The sequence below is a fragment of the Bubalus kerabau genome, chromosome X (assembly GCF_029407905.1).
Source record: "Bubalus kerabau isolate K-KA32 ecotype Philippines breed swamp buffalo chromosome X, PCC_UOA_SB_1v2, whole genome shotgun sequence".
In the NCBI taxonomy this organism is placed as follows: domain Eukaryota; kingdom Metazoa; phylum Chordata; class Mammalia; order Artiodactyla; family Bovidae; genus Bubalus; species Bubalus kerabau.
In genome coordinates, this window is record NC_073647.1 from 19,158,274 (window position 1) to 19,174,562 (window position 16,289).

At 39.0% G+C, this 16,289-nt stretch overlaps 1 long non-coding RNA gene across 1 annotated transcript in view; it reads left to right on the top strand.

Moving 5' to 3' along the window:
- Positions 1 to 2,559, top strand: part of LOC129638915 (uncharacterized) — a 39,019-nt gene extending 36,460 nt beyond the window's left edge. The window contains exon 3 of the long non-coding RNA XR_008708090.1: positions 1,286 to 2,559. This is a non-coding gene — a long non-coding RNA (uncharacterized LOC129638915). The remainder of the gene's footprint in view (positions 1 to 1,285) is intronic.
- The last annotated feature ends 13,730 nt before the right edge of the window (positions 2,560 to 16,289 follow it).

Below are 16,289 nucleotides of genomic sequence, written 5' to 3' on the forward strand. Positions count from 1 at the left end.
GACTGAGCGACTTCACTTCATACCTACTTTATTTTTGTTAGCATTTTCTTCATGTGTCTCAATTTATTTTCAAGTCTCATGTGTCATTTGGCTGAAAATGTGTCTCTTTTAAACAGGCTAATTATCTTTTAACAACAAGAGTTAGCTCATTAAGATTTACTATGATTATTGATATCAGAGATTACCTTTGCCATCTTGTTTTACCTTTTCTAATTATAATAATTTCTTGTTGTTTCCTTTCCAGCAACTTATTGAAAATAGCATTTCTTGTGTTTATTTTTTGTTGTTCTCAGTAATTTTTTGGAAGTTTTGTGTTTCATGTCCTAGTTGTTACCCTTAATTTCTTTAAAAATATTTAAGCATGCATTGTCTTTACATTTCTAGAATTTATAATTACGTACTCATCCTGAAAATGACTGCAGCCATAGCAATAGTTTATTTTCCTTTTCTCTTTTCTTCTAAACCCCATAATGTTGCATATAGAGTTCATCTGGGATTTAGTTCCATATTGTTAATATTTTTCAATCAATAATTATTTAGGCTTTATTATAATTTTTACTGGCTTCTTTTTATCACCATTATTTCTTTTACTCATATCATTCCCTTGGGTTCATGTTTCATTTGCTGGAGTACATCCTCCAATAATTCATTCAAAGATAAATTGCTGTTGGTAAAATATCTGAGTCTGTGCATACTCAGTGAAAAACACCTTCATTTCACACAGCCCTCAACTCTCCAACTTAAATGATGGTTTTTCTGAGTATAATATCTTTACTTGTAAATTATATTTATTATCCATTTGAAACTAATCCATTACTATTTTGTTGAGTATTACTGATGAGTGATCTCATGTTAGCTTGATTTTCATCCCTGTGCAAGTAGCCTATTTATTACTTTGGAAACTTTCACAGATTTTTTCTGTCCTTGGAGTTCTGAAATTTCACCATAATGTAGTTTAGGTATAGACACTTTATTAAGCTAGATTTCCCAGCAATTGGTGTATGGTATTTATTTGAAGATTTTTGTCTTTCCTCAACTCTGAAAAACTTTATACTGTTGTTGTTTGATAGATCACTTTTTTCTTTCAATTTTCTTTGTTATTCTTTAACTCCTCTTTACTTTGTTTCTTTTTTGAGCAGGGCATTAGTCCCAATTCTTGAGTTTGGTGGGTCTGTTTTGTGGAGACTGTTTCTCCCAAATGTTTGTAGATTTTTACTTTGTGCTTACCTTGGGTTTTGAGAAACCCTGCTTGCCTCTAGGTGATTTTTTTTTTTTTTTCCTACAGCATGAACACTTGTCAAGAGATTCAGAAGGGACAGGACATACTGCTGGATTGAATGTGTAAATCATTCATCTCAGGGCATGGAGGCCTCCTGTTTCTCCTGGCTTTCTCCAGCCACCTGGGTCCTGGCCTTGCTTCACTAACCCAAGCATCCATAATAATTAGGACAAACACTTATTCTACCCACTCCCTGACACAATTGGGTAAAGGAGAATTAAGGAACCAAATCACTTAGCTGCTCAAATGGGATATTATAACAAATGATGGTTTTCCCATGGCTTCCATATACTACTTGTATCTCCTACCTCTGGACTTGGAGATCGTTTAGAGTGATACCTACCTTATTAAACCATCATATGTTTTAGCCAGTACTTTTCTCCATTAATCTTATTCTTTCCACCTTAACCCTAAAAAGGATTCCTCAAAATTTGTTATGCAAATTATATTTCTTATTTTACATTTTTGTTGTTGAGATATTAATTTCAAACATATTTCTCCTGTCATTTATGGGGATTTGGGGAGAAAATCAGACATGTGAGCCCAGTCCATCTTTAGTCACTTTGCATAGGAATAGGCTAGCTATGGACCTATTTCCTCTCTCCCAACTATAATCCAAGCTGAAATACAGAAACAATTTTCTAAGAAGTGCCTCATGCAGATTTTTAAATTGTGAGCAAAGTTGAGCAATCCATAAGATGATGGTTTGTGAAGAATGTTCTGGGCCCAAAGGGAAGGATTCTAATAGACTATAAAACATGACCCGCAATTATTTTTAAAATTTGCTGAATCTAGATACAGTGCAGAATGTACCAAATTTTTAGATGCTTTGTAGGCTGATTGTCCTCATGGAACATTGATTTAAGGGGCCTGTATTTAGAGCTTCTATTTAAAAAGAATAAAGAAAGGCATAATTTTAAAATTCAAACTTGTAAACATCCAAGGCTTAAAAATTCAGCTTTTTCCACAGATCAGAGCTTGTCAATTTAAGATCAGATATGAATCCAATGTGTTAAGTATGTTAAAGCAAGAATTTTTAATGGAGTCATGTCATATTGGAAATAGTACTGGTCTGGCAGTCCGATGGCAGTGGGAAAAAAGTGTTTGGCAGCATCAGAATGGCTTCATCAAAGACAAAAGGAGACGTGATTTGCAGCTGAAAATTTCAGATTCACTATAAAATTAACATACACGCCTGATGGGTTCTCATCTAATAAAACTGAGAGTGGGTGTTTTCTTTCCTAAAGGCAAAACAACTTAATAAAATTAATCTATAGTGTGCAAAATGCTTAGGTACTACAAAATTTCAGTGATGCATTTTTCATTAAATGAGTGGGTAAATATAATTGTCTATGCAAGAAAGTTTGAGTTCTTACTCTAATTTATTTAAATTAGAATAAAAGAACTTATGTAATGACTCATCAGTGTCGGGGAGACAGAGGAGGGGGCATTATTTTGTTGTGGTTCCCACGATTGGATGAAGAGGGATGGTTTGAGTTCCATATGAGCTGGATCTAACAGGACTCTTCCAGGACTCATTTATTCTTCTCAGATACCTTAGCCCCAACATAAAGGGCTAGGTAAACCCTTTACTATCTCCATCTAGGTTTGCCAGTATATGTAGAACACTATTGTTGTGCGAAAGCCAACTGAGCCAGGGAAAAGGGAGCTAGGCTAGAGCCTGGCCTTTGTATTAGTGTCATGGTTTGCAGAGTAATCCTAACAAGGAAAAGAACAGGCCAGGGGCAGAACTAGTCTAGCCAGCCCAGTGGTATGTGTATGTGTGTGTTAGGAGAGGGGGGCGGAGGGGTTAAGGAGCAAGCAGCTGCTTGGGTTGATGTAAAGAGGACCCAGGCACAGAGGCCTCTTTTCCCAAAATCTATGTCTCATCTGCCTGTCCTTTCTACCAGAGATTCCAATGTTCGTCACTCAGTCCTTTAAGAAGTCTCCTTTTAACCTGCAATTACTCCTGAGAGGTATAAATTATTTATATCTCACCGCTTCTCTCAAACTCCGGACCTGGACAGACCCATATCCATATTGCAGTTATCTTACTTATCATCTTAACTTATATTAGTCTTAGTTTACACATCTATCAAATGGCGATGATAATCTCTACCTTCAAAGTTGATATATTAAATGAGAAAAGCAAATGTAGAAGTACCTGGGAAAATGCTAGACACGCAAGCTGTGTCCTTACTTCGTTGGTATCAGTCAACTTATGAGGGAGGTGCTAAGGCAGAATGTATTCAAAGTGTCTAGAGGAATGGGGTTCAGCCAAGGGAAGCAAGATCCATAAAGGCCAATATTGCCTCAGAATTATTAGTAGGTTCAGAGAAGGGATATCTGGACCTGGGACCTGGAGATAACAAGCAGCAGCAGTAGCACAAGCCTGCTGTTAACCAGCATGATGGTTCAGAAGAGGCTCAGCCTTAGTTCTCAGCCAGTGGAGGATGACTTTGCTTATTAGGTATATGATATTGGGCATGTTATGAATCTCACTGAGTCTCAATTTCCTCCTCTGTAAAATTGAGAGTATAATAGTGTATTCCAAAGAATTATTGGTAGCCTTAAATGAGTTCTTATGCACACAGTGGTTGGCACAAGTAAGTGCTCGGTAAATATGACTTGCCATTAATATCATAAGCATCTCTATTATTGTGATTATTACTTTTTAATATCTGTGTGCATATCTTTATTTTATGGGATATTTTAAAATATTTATATTTTTATTATTCTCTTTTTGGCCACATGGTGCAGCATGTGGGATCCTAGTTCCCTGACCAGGGATTGAACCCATGCCCCTTGCCTTGGAAGTGTGAAGTCTTATCCACTGGACTGCCAGGGAAGTCCCATAAAAATATTCATATTTTTCTCCATAAATGATACTTAAATTCAGTTTAATTTCTGAGTACTCTGCTTCATCACTATGAATGTTACCTAATATTATTTCTTCTTATTATTGTACTCCAGGGTTAACAAATTACTTGAAAGTTCCAGAGCACTCAGTTCTAGGACTAGATTTTGGGTGAATTGAGGAAAATTGAGGATTCTTTTTTGTGTTATCTTATTTCTCATTTCAGGGTCTTTCTAGGGCTGGTGGTACTCTCACCCAGGTGTCCAGTGTTCCCCTTTGGCCTTTTTGTGCTCTGCTGTTTCATATACTGTGCTTCAGAGTTTCTGTAGGGATGACTCCAACACTCATTCATGCTAAGATATGAATGGGTATTAATTCAGATGCTGCACCTTCCATTGAATTTACACTTTTAATAAGGGCTTAATTTCTGAGTCCATTAGTTATTTCATCCCCTTCAAACTCCAGGGAAGGATTAGCAATAAACAAGTGGCTCATGTACAGACTTTTTATGGTCAATTTTTCGTACAAACTAGGAAATGAAAAACAGCTTGTGATGGAAGAAGCTTAGAACGACACGACCAGGGCTTGTGAGAAATGACCTGAGCCCAAAGAGAGAGATTCTAATAAACCAGGAAAATGACTTTCTTAACCCCCATTGTTCACTGACGTCAACCCCAAAGGCCCAGGCCCAGGTGCTTAACAGGTTTGCAAGTCACACCAATTTAAGATCCTTAAACTTTGGGTTACTTTCCAGCCAGATAAAATGGGGAGGCAGGAGTTTGACAATATGTGTTTTAAAACCCCAAATTAGAAGAATGAAGAGGTTCATCTTGACCTTTTGTTTTTGCCATTTCGTTCCCCATAATATGTTTAATCAGGTAAATGCTAAGTTTAGGGTCAACAGAGGATGAGAAGGTACTTTGGGTACCTGAATCAATTATTACAGTCTTTAAAAGAAAATATAATATCCATATGCTCTTTCAAGATAAAATTCTCAAAAACACTCCAAAGAAATTAGCCCTTAAGTGACTGATGTAATCTTCTCTAATCTAAATAGTCCCTTACAAATACATCCAAAGAATCTAGAGAGTTTAGATCGCTGAGGTTCAGGGAGAGATTGAGTGGGATGATGTATTTTGTGATTAAGCAGCTTGGTACATTAAAGTGCCATTGTTAGAACATAGACTTTAAGTGCTTTCCTCCATGCATCCTTCTTGCTCCCCCTTGCTCCCCCATCCATTGGTGATGTCTCTCTCTTACCCTCTGATGGCCTTTACTTCTTTCTGAATTTCCCCTCAAAACTTTAGACTTTTAATTTTTTTTGCATTAAATCAGGCAAGAAAAAAATCACACTGTGTTGTGAACGAATAAAGTAGCACAGCTCAACAAGATATTTGCATTGTAATAAAGGACATAAAGTCCCAAAGATAGAATTTCAAGCACTAGTAATTATGGAGTAAGGGGCTTCCTGGCCAGATGGAGCTTTATTATGTTTCCTTTTACTATGCTCCTGCAATATTTAATTAGGCTCTAGTCACGTCAACCTGGACTTTTTAATCCTCTAGCTTGGATAAGAAGTTATAGGTATCAGGCAGTAGCTGATGAGAAGAGGCTCCCTCTGGGTTCGAGGTGGAGTTAGCAAAATGTGGCACATATAGGCTTCTAATTGTTTTCAAGCAGACTTTGTTCACCAACACAGGAAATTGAATAGTATCCGATACTCATTCAACGTGTACTCAGCAAATGCTCTTATGTGCCAGGTACAATGTTAGACGTTGAGTTACAACAATTAATAAGGCAGAGTTGTTTTCTTGGAAGAGCTTAGATTCTATCAGGAGAGACAAGTAAATATTAACAAATACAAAGTGATTAAATGGTTAGCCATTTGAATAAAATATCTGAATCCCTACCTGACCTTTTATACCAAAATAACTTCCAGATCACTCAACAAGTTAAAACTCTAAAAAAGAAAAAAACATAAGATACTAGACAAAAACATGAGTTATTGTTTTTACAATCTTGCAATGAAGGAGACTTTTCTAACAAAGCATGCTACAAAAATCAGACACTATTAAGGAAAAGATTGACACCTTTAACTACACAATATTATTTTTATGGCAATGAATAAGCAAACTAAAAGGCAAATGACCAACTAAAGAAAATCATGTTGCACATATAACAAAGGATATTTAAAATCCTTATTAAAATAAAAAACAATTTAAAAAATGTATATATGAAAAGCTTTTACAATGCATGAAGGGCAACGATCTCACAGAAAAAATGGACAAAATTTTAATGGAAAAATAAATATTCAAAAGACCTAAAAAGTTCGACTCAAACCTAATGATAATTGTTTAAAGACAAATCAAAACAATAAGATATGATTTCCCTACTACACTTAAAGGTTTTATAAAACCTAATATTTTTTAGAATGTAGGGATTCACAAACTCTTGATCACAATCAGTTGGACTATAACTTATGGGCATACTTTTGGAGGGCAATTTGATGTAATAATCAAGATTGTAGAAGGCCATACTCTTTAACCCAATAATTCTACCTCTAAGAATTATCCTAAGGGTATATGAATATGAACATGCAAATGCACATTTGTAAAAAAATGTTCACTCTTAACTCTTTCTAATAGCAAACCAAACCAAACTAAGGTACAGAACAGTATGATCCTACTTGTGTGCAAATAGAGCATATACAGATATTCTTGTATATGCATCAAACATTTTTTGAAAAATACATAAGAAACTGTTAAAAGGGATTGCCTCGAGTTTAAGACTGTGCTGGAAAGGATATAAAAATATTCTACTTTTTATTTCATAATCTGCACTGTTTGTATATTTTAACCCTGGGCACATAATTACTACTATTATTATTAGATAAATACTGTTTTATATGTAACTGAAATACAATAACACATGCCAACAATAATTATACATACCATACATATAATTATAAAGATAGATGAAAAGCCAGATAAAAATACAAGCTGCTTTACTAGCACAAGGGCTGGTGACCTAAGCCAGATAACAGAGCTGTGTGCATGGTGGTGGCGGCATCTGTGCTGAATTTTGACAGACAGTGGAGAATTAGGTGAAAGAGAAAGTAGGGGTTATTCCAGGCAGACAAAATATTCACATATCAGAAGTTGTTGGTTTGGGCTGGTGTATGGTGGGAGATGTTGGGATGGAGGGTGCAGACAATTGAAGCTGGAGATGGAATTTGAGACTGGATATTATGAAGGACTTCGCCGATCAAGCTAACTACATTACTAAGGTCTCCAAGAGTAGTTTTCATAGAAATGATGAACTAAAAGGTTCACACTGTGGTGTAGAGGAATCAAAACAGGTATTTGCATTTTAAAAAGGGACAGAATGTTCCAAAGGTCTAATTTCGAGCATTAGAAATTAGGGAGAAGGAGTCTTCTTCATATCCTTCAATTCACACATTTATGAGAAGATGACACACCTGGTAATCTGGATATTAGTCTGTTCCGTTCAGGGAGGCGTCTGCCACCCTACTGGAGATGGCGGAAGATTCTATTTTCCAGAAGCCCCCTTCTCTGGGACTGGTTAAATGAGGTTAGGGGAGAGAGGGAGGCTTCCATGGTAACAAGTCAGTTGTGTTCAGAACCCTGCAGACATGTGCTGCTGAGAGGAAGTGGAAGGCAAATGGGGGTCCTAATCAGCCAGGTCAGCTGGTTTCTCTCCATTGACACTACATGGTAAAGGGAAAAGTGCATAGGTTTTGGAGTCAGACAGACCAAGATTTTATACCGGCTTTGTCGCTTGCTAGCCCTGCGATCATGAGCAAGTTACTTAATCTTTCTGAGGTGCAAGTTCCATGAAGGATGGTGTAAAATTGTACATACAAAGCACTGAGCACTGATATGTAGGGAGTAATTGATAAGTGTTAGCTTTTATACTCATGATTATTCTCTCTTCATGCGTCCACTGAGGATTGCCATGATCTTTGTCATATCATGGAGAAGGAAACGGCAACCCACTCCAGTATTCTTAAGTGGAAAAATCCCATGGACAGAGGAGCATGGAAAGCTATAGTCCACGGAGTTGCAAAGCGTCGGAGGTGACTGAGCACATACGCATCTATATCTATGCGCTGTCATATTAAGAATAATTATCATTATCCATGCTTACCCATGAATCTTACAGAAGCTCTGTCTTTTTCTCCCAGAAGTCCACCAAATACTACTATTATTGTTGTTTTTGCTCTTACCATTCCTTCTTCCCTATGAGCCTACCATGGGTTATTATTCTTCCTGTTGTCATTATTATTATGGCTGTCACTAACATTGGCTTCACTCCACGAGTCTTCCCAGGATTACCCTGTCTCCAACTCATGACTTCTCCAAGCCCCACCACTGGAGGGAGCAGCAGAGCTGAGACACTGTCTCCTTGTGCTCCTTTCCAGAGCTACCTAGCCTACCTTTAGCAGGTGTAGACAAGGGGCCAAGAAGGCAAAAGTGAAAAGATTTTCTCTCTCAGTCTCCCATTCTGCTCGCCAGGGTCTTAGGGTCTTCTGCAGTTTGGGTTTGTATCTTCTGCTCCTTTCCTCCTTGAGGAAGTGATTGAAATAAGTAAGCTCTACCAATGGATGGAAATAAGCCAGCTTGTTTCACCCAGAAAGCCAAAGAGGATCAAGGAGTTAAGAGAAGGTGAAAGAACTTCTCAGATGTGGATGGAATCTATCAGCATAGCCCCAGAAATTCATAGACCCAGGAGGTATAAGCACAAGCTAATGAGAGCAATTTCTTTCTACTGGGCTCTTCTTACACTGTGACAAACACATTACAACCTTACTACACTCAGATGAATTGAGAACTCATTATTCTTCTCCTGCAGATGAGGGAACTGAGGCTGGGAAAAATTAAGGGACTTATTCAAGGTCACGGAGCTAGTAAGGGGCGTCACTGGCATGTGATCTTAGGCTTGCCTGATGTCTGGGCCAGGAAAAAAAAACCCTTGAACCTGAGAAGTCTAGACTGTAGTTTAAAGAAAAAAAGAAGGAAAAAAAAAACCTTGAACTTGAGAGACAGCTCAAGGTTATTTCTCTCTCTTTTTTTTAAATAATTAATCTATTTTTTAAATTTTATCAAGGTTATTTCTATTCATATTTCTGTGATTACCTCAGGTTGTGATTTTTATAATTTTCTCTTGTATTTTCCTTGTAGATTATTGTGACTTTGTAGCCTTCATTTTTTGTTTGCAATTAGTATCTTTCAAACCTCACTAGTTGTTTTCTCTATAGTTTCCAAGAAAATAACCCATAGGAAACAAGACTTAAAGCTATTTATTGACCATTTACCTACTGCGTGCTAGGCACTTGACATACATCATAGCTAATCATCATAACCACTCTCAGAATGGGGCACTATTATTATTCGCTTCCATTTGACAAAAGGAGAGACTGAGGCTCATAGAGTTTTAGTGGATGTGCAAGGGCATGCTGCTAGTAAGTTGCAAAATGGGAGATTCAAACCTGGGCTCGCTCACTCCAAAGCTCTTATTCTTCACTACAGCATAAAATGGTCTGTTCACGTTCCATGCCACATCAAAAGGGTTTATGGCTTGCTTTTGGCCAGACAAGGAGAAATAAAAGTATCACTGTGTGTTAACCTTTGGAGGATGAGAGGGGACAGTATAAATGAGCACAGAACAATGCCTAGGGCCCATGAAAGAAAGAAGGTGTGTGAGCTGCTGGCAGACTAATAAGTGTCCCCAGGAGTTTATAACAACAAACCCCTCAGTATGGAGTTTTTTCCTTCAAAAGGGTGACCCTTGAACCACACTGAATGGCATCTGGAACTATGATGTGCTACAGGAAGGATTTTTTTCTCTTTTAGACTACCACGTTGTTAGAAGGTTTGGAATGAAATTTTGGAAGAAGTGTGTGAGGTTTGAAGGAGTAGGGGCGAGCTCGATTATTCTGAAGGAAGGGAAGGTAAATGATATTTCTTCTCTGTCTTTGGGAGGTTCTTCAGGAGGATATGAGTCACCGGAAATTTGTCTGACAGGGCCCTTGTTAAAAGGTACTCAGGAATCACAAATTTTCCCTACCAGGTCTTCCTTTTTTAGATTCTCTAATGTATGCCTGGTGTGTAAAGAGAGGGGATTTGCTAAATGTTGATTCTTCTGATGTTATAAATTGGTCAGTCGTGTCATAATGGTGATCCTAGCAAGCCTCAAAGTGGCCTTTTTCTACTTTGTCCCAAAGGATTGTCAGGTCTGGCGCCAGCAGGGATAGCTGCTGAGGGAGTATTCTTGCCTAGAACTTTTTTTGAGGCCTGCCACCATCCAGCCTGCTCTTTGTTCCCCTTTGAGCCTGGCCTCATTTGGCTCTTCTCCCTCTGGTATGCCCCTAGCTGGAGTGCCAGCCAAGTTGTTGCCCTTCACACACCCCACCGCAGACTGATAGTCCTTCTCCCTTTGCTGGGCTGCCAGGGAGAGGATTTATATCAGGATTGCTCAACTAAGAAATACCCAGTGCTGTAAAATTCCAATGTTCGCTCTCTGATACGTTTTTGTCCTTTCGTAATGTTGATCCTTAACCTTTGTTGGAGAACCTTCATGGAAGAGTCTGCCTTTGAATGATTTGTCTTATGTTGAATATTCTTTGTGTCAAATTCTTTTAGTTGCTCAGTCTCTTCTGCCTCCACTGTCATTGACCCACTATCAATGAAGACAGGGTTTGCTTAACAATAAGACATATTCTGTTTTATGTGTATATTCACTCTCATCTAAAGAGAGACGTTTACTAGTGGAGTTCTCTATGGAGGTCTGAGCCAAACCACAACCTGGCCATTTCTGTAGTCCTTTCTCAATTGTTGGACAAGTGGTAATATTGTATAAAATAACCCACTGAGGAAAAGTGAGTTTTTATTACTACAAAACTATTTCTAACCTAACCTTCCTCCCACGTATGCCACCCTTCTGAGCCTTCAATTATGGTAGTAGGTGGCAGTAGGAAAGCAAAAGAAATCCTAAAATCACCAACCATGAAATCTTGTCTCTTAAGGCTTACGTTTCTGATAGGTGGCTCAGCTGGTAAATAATCCACCTGCAATGTGGGAGACCTGGGTTCAATCCCTGGGTTGGGAAGATCCCCAGGAGAAGGTAAAGGCTCCCCACTCTAGTATTCTGGCCTAGAGAATTCCATGGACTCTGCAGTCCATGAGGTCACAGAGTAGGACACAGCTGAGTGACTTTCACTTTCACTTTTCAAGTTAACAATATTTTACTACAAAAAATGTTTTTATGTATGGGCCTATAATAGGCAGATGGGAACCTGCCACTTCAGGGATAAATTTTGAGACCTCCTGAAAACTGTTAGATAACTAGATAACTAGTTTTACAAGAATGTTCTCAACCTTAGCTGTGCATTGAAATAACCTGAGGAGCTTTAGAAAAACACATTTCTGGGCCCCAACTCCAGAGATTCTGATTATTTAATGTGGAAAGCAGGATTTTTAAAATCTCTTCAGATGGTTGTAGTGTGTAGCCAAGATCTAGAATAATCATTCTAGATTCTTGTTATACAAAGTGTAGTCTGTACATCCACAGCATGGGCATCACCTGGGCACTTGGCAGCAATGCATAAACTCAAGCCCTGCCTCAGATCTACTGACTTATCATGTGCATATTCATAGGATCTGTTGGTAGTTCATATGCACATTAAAGTTTGAGAAACACTGTTCTAGAAGAAATGTGAATTCTTGTAAAGCATCACCTGGGAAGAACACTTTTGCATCACCAACCAATCTGCTCACTGGCATTCTGGGTTTTCTAAAATATGGCATATAACCCCTATATGCCATATATAACCTCTATAACTCTCAGCTGAAGATGACATGTCTACATCACTCTAATAAAGATGAATTCTCCTACTTCAGAAAAATGAGGAAAAGTGTAGATAGCTCTGGATCTAGCTTTGTTTCTTCCTGGTCTGTCTTATAAGCTTGGATACCTTTCTTTGTAGTCTTCCAAGACATATCAGTAAGGAGTAAAGTGCCAAAAGACTAAATAAAATAATGATTTTCTTTTCCCCACAAAGAAAGGCAATACTACATATGCTAGCATGGCGAGTTTGATGTCGATCCCCAACAAACTTCTAGAATGGATTATTAAGAAGATGTTTTCTGAGCCCTTGGAAAGGGACTTACTAATCACTAGGAACCAGCATGGGTTCATTAAGAGCAAGTCATGCCAGACTAAGCTCATTTCCTTTTGGATGGGCTTGCAAAAGGAGGCTGCAAAAATAATTTACCTGGGCTTTGGCAAGGATCTTGACAAACACTTCCTGTGATGTCCTTTCAGGCAGGTGAAGAAATGGTGTGAGCTTGAGCTAATAGTACGGATGGTTGAATGTTTAACTCATTAAATGTGTGTTAATTGCTCAGTCGTGTCCGACTCTGCGACCCCATGGACTATAGGCCACCAGGCTCCTCTCTTCATGGGATTTCCCAGGCAAGAATACTGGAGTGTGTTGCCATGCCCTCCTTTAGGGGATCTTCCAGAGCCAGGGATCCAACCTGCATCTCCTGTGTCTCTTGCATTGGCAGGTGGATTCTTTACCATCAGAGCCACCAGGGAAGTGGTATATAGCTTGGTATACAGCTTCCCTTATGGCTGAGAAGGTGAAGAATCTGCCCGCAATGCAGGAGATGGGAGTTCGAACCCCAGGTTGGGAAGATTCCCCTGGAGAAGGAAATGGCAACCCACTCCAGTATTCTTGCTTGGAGAATTCCATGGACAGAGGAGCCTGGCAGGCCACAGTTCATGGGGTCCCAAAGAGTCAGACACTACTAAGCAACTAACTCATTAAATGATCACATACAACATGAATACATTTAGTACATTATTGTAAACCCAGGAGTACAAGTGCTTTCCAACACTTGAATAAAGGTGAGACATTGACTAAATTGGAGATTAAGACAAAGCTTGTAGGGATATCTGTGTACATTGTACAACAAAAAATAAAAACCCTCATTGTGGTCACCATCAGGTCTTACACTTACACAGTACTTTTCTGTATCGTAGAGCACTTTCACATATATTATTTCATCCTCAACACAAACCTGCAAAATTAAAATAGTGATTATCTCCATTTTACAGACATGAAAACTGAGATTAAAGATTCAGTAATTTTCCAAGGGGACAAATAGTTGTGAAGCTGAACATAAAAAAAAAAAAAAAAAACAACTCTTACAACTTCCTATTTGTCACAATGTGACAAATATGAAGCTGTATATTTCAGCTCTAAAATTAACTACATAAATTCAGAGTGAAGGCAAGGCTTAGCAGTACTTCTATAAAAGGCATAGGGGTTTCCTTTAGCTTCAAACTTAGTATGAGCCCATAGTGTTCTGTGGTTGCTAAATATGCTATTGAGATCTGAAGAGTATATTAATGGAAATACATCGTCCACCACATTGGAGGTGATAGTTTCTTTCTATCCAAAGTTGGTCTGAATATTTCTAAAGTTTTGTTTTATTCAAGTTTCTGTATTTGAAGAAAATGAGGATGTTTTACTTGTAAAAGAAAGATTTAGGGAATGCTTTTGTGTTATATGGGCTTCCCTGGTAGCTCAGCTGGAAAAGAATCCACCTGCAATGTAGGAGACACCGGTTTGATTCCTGGGTGAGGAAAATCCCCTGGAGAAGGGATAGGCTACCCAGTGCAGTATTCTTGAGCTTCCCTGGTGGCTCAGATGGTAAAGAATCTGCCTGCAATGTAGGAGACCTGGATTCGATCCCTGGGTTGGGAAGATCCTCTGGAAGAGGGCAGGGCAACCCATTCCAGTATTCTTGCCTGGAGAATGCTAATGGACAGAGGAGACTGGCGGGCTACAGTCCATGGGGTCACAAAGACATTTTCTGTGGATTAATGGGTAAGAAAATTGGAAGATGCCGGTACCAGACAATTAAAAGATTTTCTTCACTATTACAGCTACCTGATAATTGAAGGGGCAATTATTCATTACAGATATTAAGTTTCCTGTGGGCCCCCAAACCCCCTGCACCCCTCCCCTAGAAGGGTTCAAACAGAGGTTTGGTCAACCTCTTGCTTGGTATGTTATAGAAAGTGTGTATTATAGTACATCTAATGGCCCTTCAAATTCTATGATTTTTTAAGTCTTTCATTCTTTCACTGTGTCCAGATACATATGATCAAGTCCAACTTTGGGACATCAATTGATGAATTCCCCAAATTGACTGCTGATGTTAAAATGGAACAATTGCTTGAGTAAGAATCCTACAAATAAGGGAGCTTTGGCTAGTTTTGAAGTTTCTTATGATTTGCCACCCTTTATGGGATTTGTCTCAAGCTCAAAAACAATTCTAGCCCCTGTACATTTTACTAGCCTATGATGTCATATATAATAGATCATCTTTGAATCTTTAGCATATAGCATGAAAGATAGCCTTCTGAGATGAGAAGGGATTTCTTTACAAAAATCGTCCTTTATAGGCTAATAACTCATGTGAATGGTTTGAATTTCTCTGCACCCCCATACCACAATCTGGTGGCTCAGACGGTAAAGAATCTGCCTGAAATGTGGAGACCCGGGTTCAATTCCTGGGTCAAGAATATCCTCTGGAGAAGGGAATGGCTACTCATTCCAGCATTCTTGCCTGGAGAATTCTATGGACAGAGAAGCCTGGCAGGCTACAGTCCATAGGGTCGCAAAGAGTCAGACATGACTGAGTGACTAACACTTTCGCCACACCCAGTTTAAAATATGACTCTAGCCAGGGTCTTGTGGAGTTAATTTAACACACAGTCAGATATGATGGTCTGGCCTAGGACCTATTTGAGGGGATAGGGACTGGGCCAAGGGAACATCTTTCTTCTCCAGGACTCCACTGACCTACCACCTCATCACACTGGCTGCCTCCTTGAGTGACAGAAGTTGAAATGTTGGTCCGTAGCAGAACAGAAGAGTGTGGAGTCCTGGGAGGGAAGGGCAGAAATCAAGACTAAGTTTGAGGGCATGAGCAAGTCTTCCTTGTTAATAAGCCTAGAGGCCAGCTTCCATTTATAAGGAAGGGCAATGGAAGAGAAGGGGGAGGCCGAAGTAGATTTCACCAGGAGGGCTGCAGGTTTAGCACTGGACAGTGGACATCGAGTTAGACTAAGGTACCTCCTTCCCTTGAGAGTCAAGGTCAGGATCTCAGAATAGATGAGACAACACAGCTTAGTGGTTATGAACACAAACTCTGGAGTCAGACTGCCTGGGTCCCAATCTTGTCTCTGACACTTGCTGGCTGTGTCACCTATGGAGGTTGCTTAATTTCTGTGGCTCTGCTTTTTTCTTTGTAAGAAATGTGACTAATGATAGAACCTACCTCACAGGTCTATTGTAAAGATTAAGATTCTTGATAAATGTAAAGCTTTGTAACACCGCCTAACTAAGTGAATGTGAGTGTCTGTTCAACAAAATAAATTTAAAAAGAACGGTGCAAAGGTGGACAATTTAGCAAATATTTATTGTATGCCTACTCTGTTCCAGGTACTGTGCTAATCAAAGTTTAGTATGGGAAAACTGACTTTGCAGTCAGGTAAAATGGGATTCTAATTTCAGCTCTGACCTTGGTTATGTTCCCTAACCTCTCTGAGCCTCTGTTTTCTCCTGTGTAAAATGAGGATGATAATAGCGCAGGGTCACACAGGATTGTTGTTAGGAGTGAATGAGGTAGTACCTATATGTGTGCTATACATAATGGGGCGCTCACTAAGTGGTCATACATGACTCGCATAAGCTGGGGACTATAAGATGAAACCTAATGGGAATAAGTGTCAAATCTTAAATCTGAGTTTAAGACAATTGCAAAATAACATATCCCTTGTACAGGAGAAGGACAAGAAAGGATTGAATTGGCAAGAGCTTGTGTGAAAAAGCGCTGTGGGTTTTGGTTGACCACAAGTTTCCTCTGAGGCTACAGTGTAATCTGGCTGTCCCAGAGCTAGTGAAAATTTAGATGGCATTAAAAGAAATGGTGAGGTGTGATCCCAGAAAATGATCATTTCACTGTCCTCTGTACCCTGTGCTGGTCAGATCACATTAGACATGTAGGACTTCATTTTGTTTACACTTCTGGATGAATGATGACAAGCTCACTGACA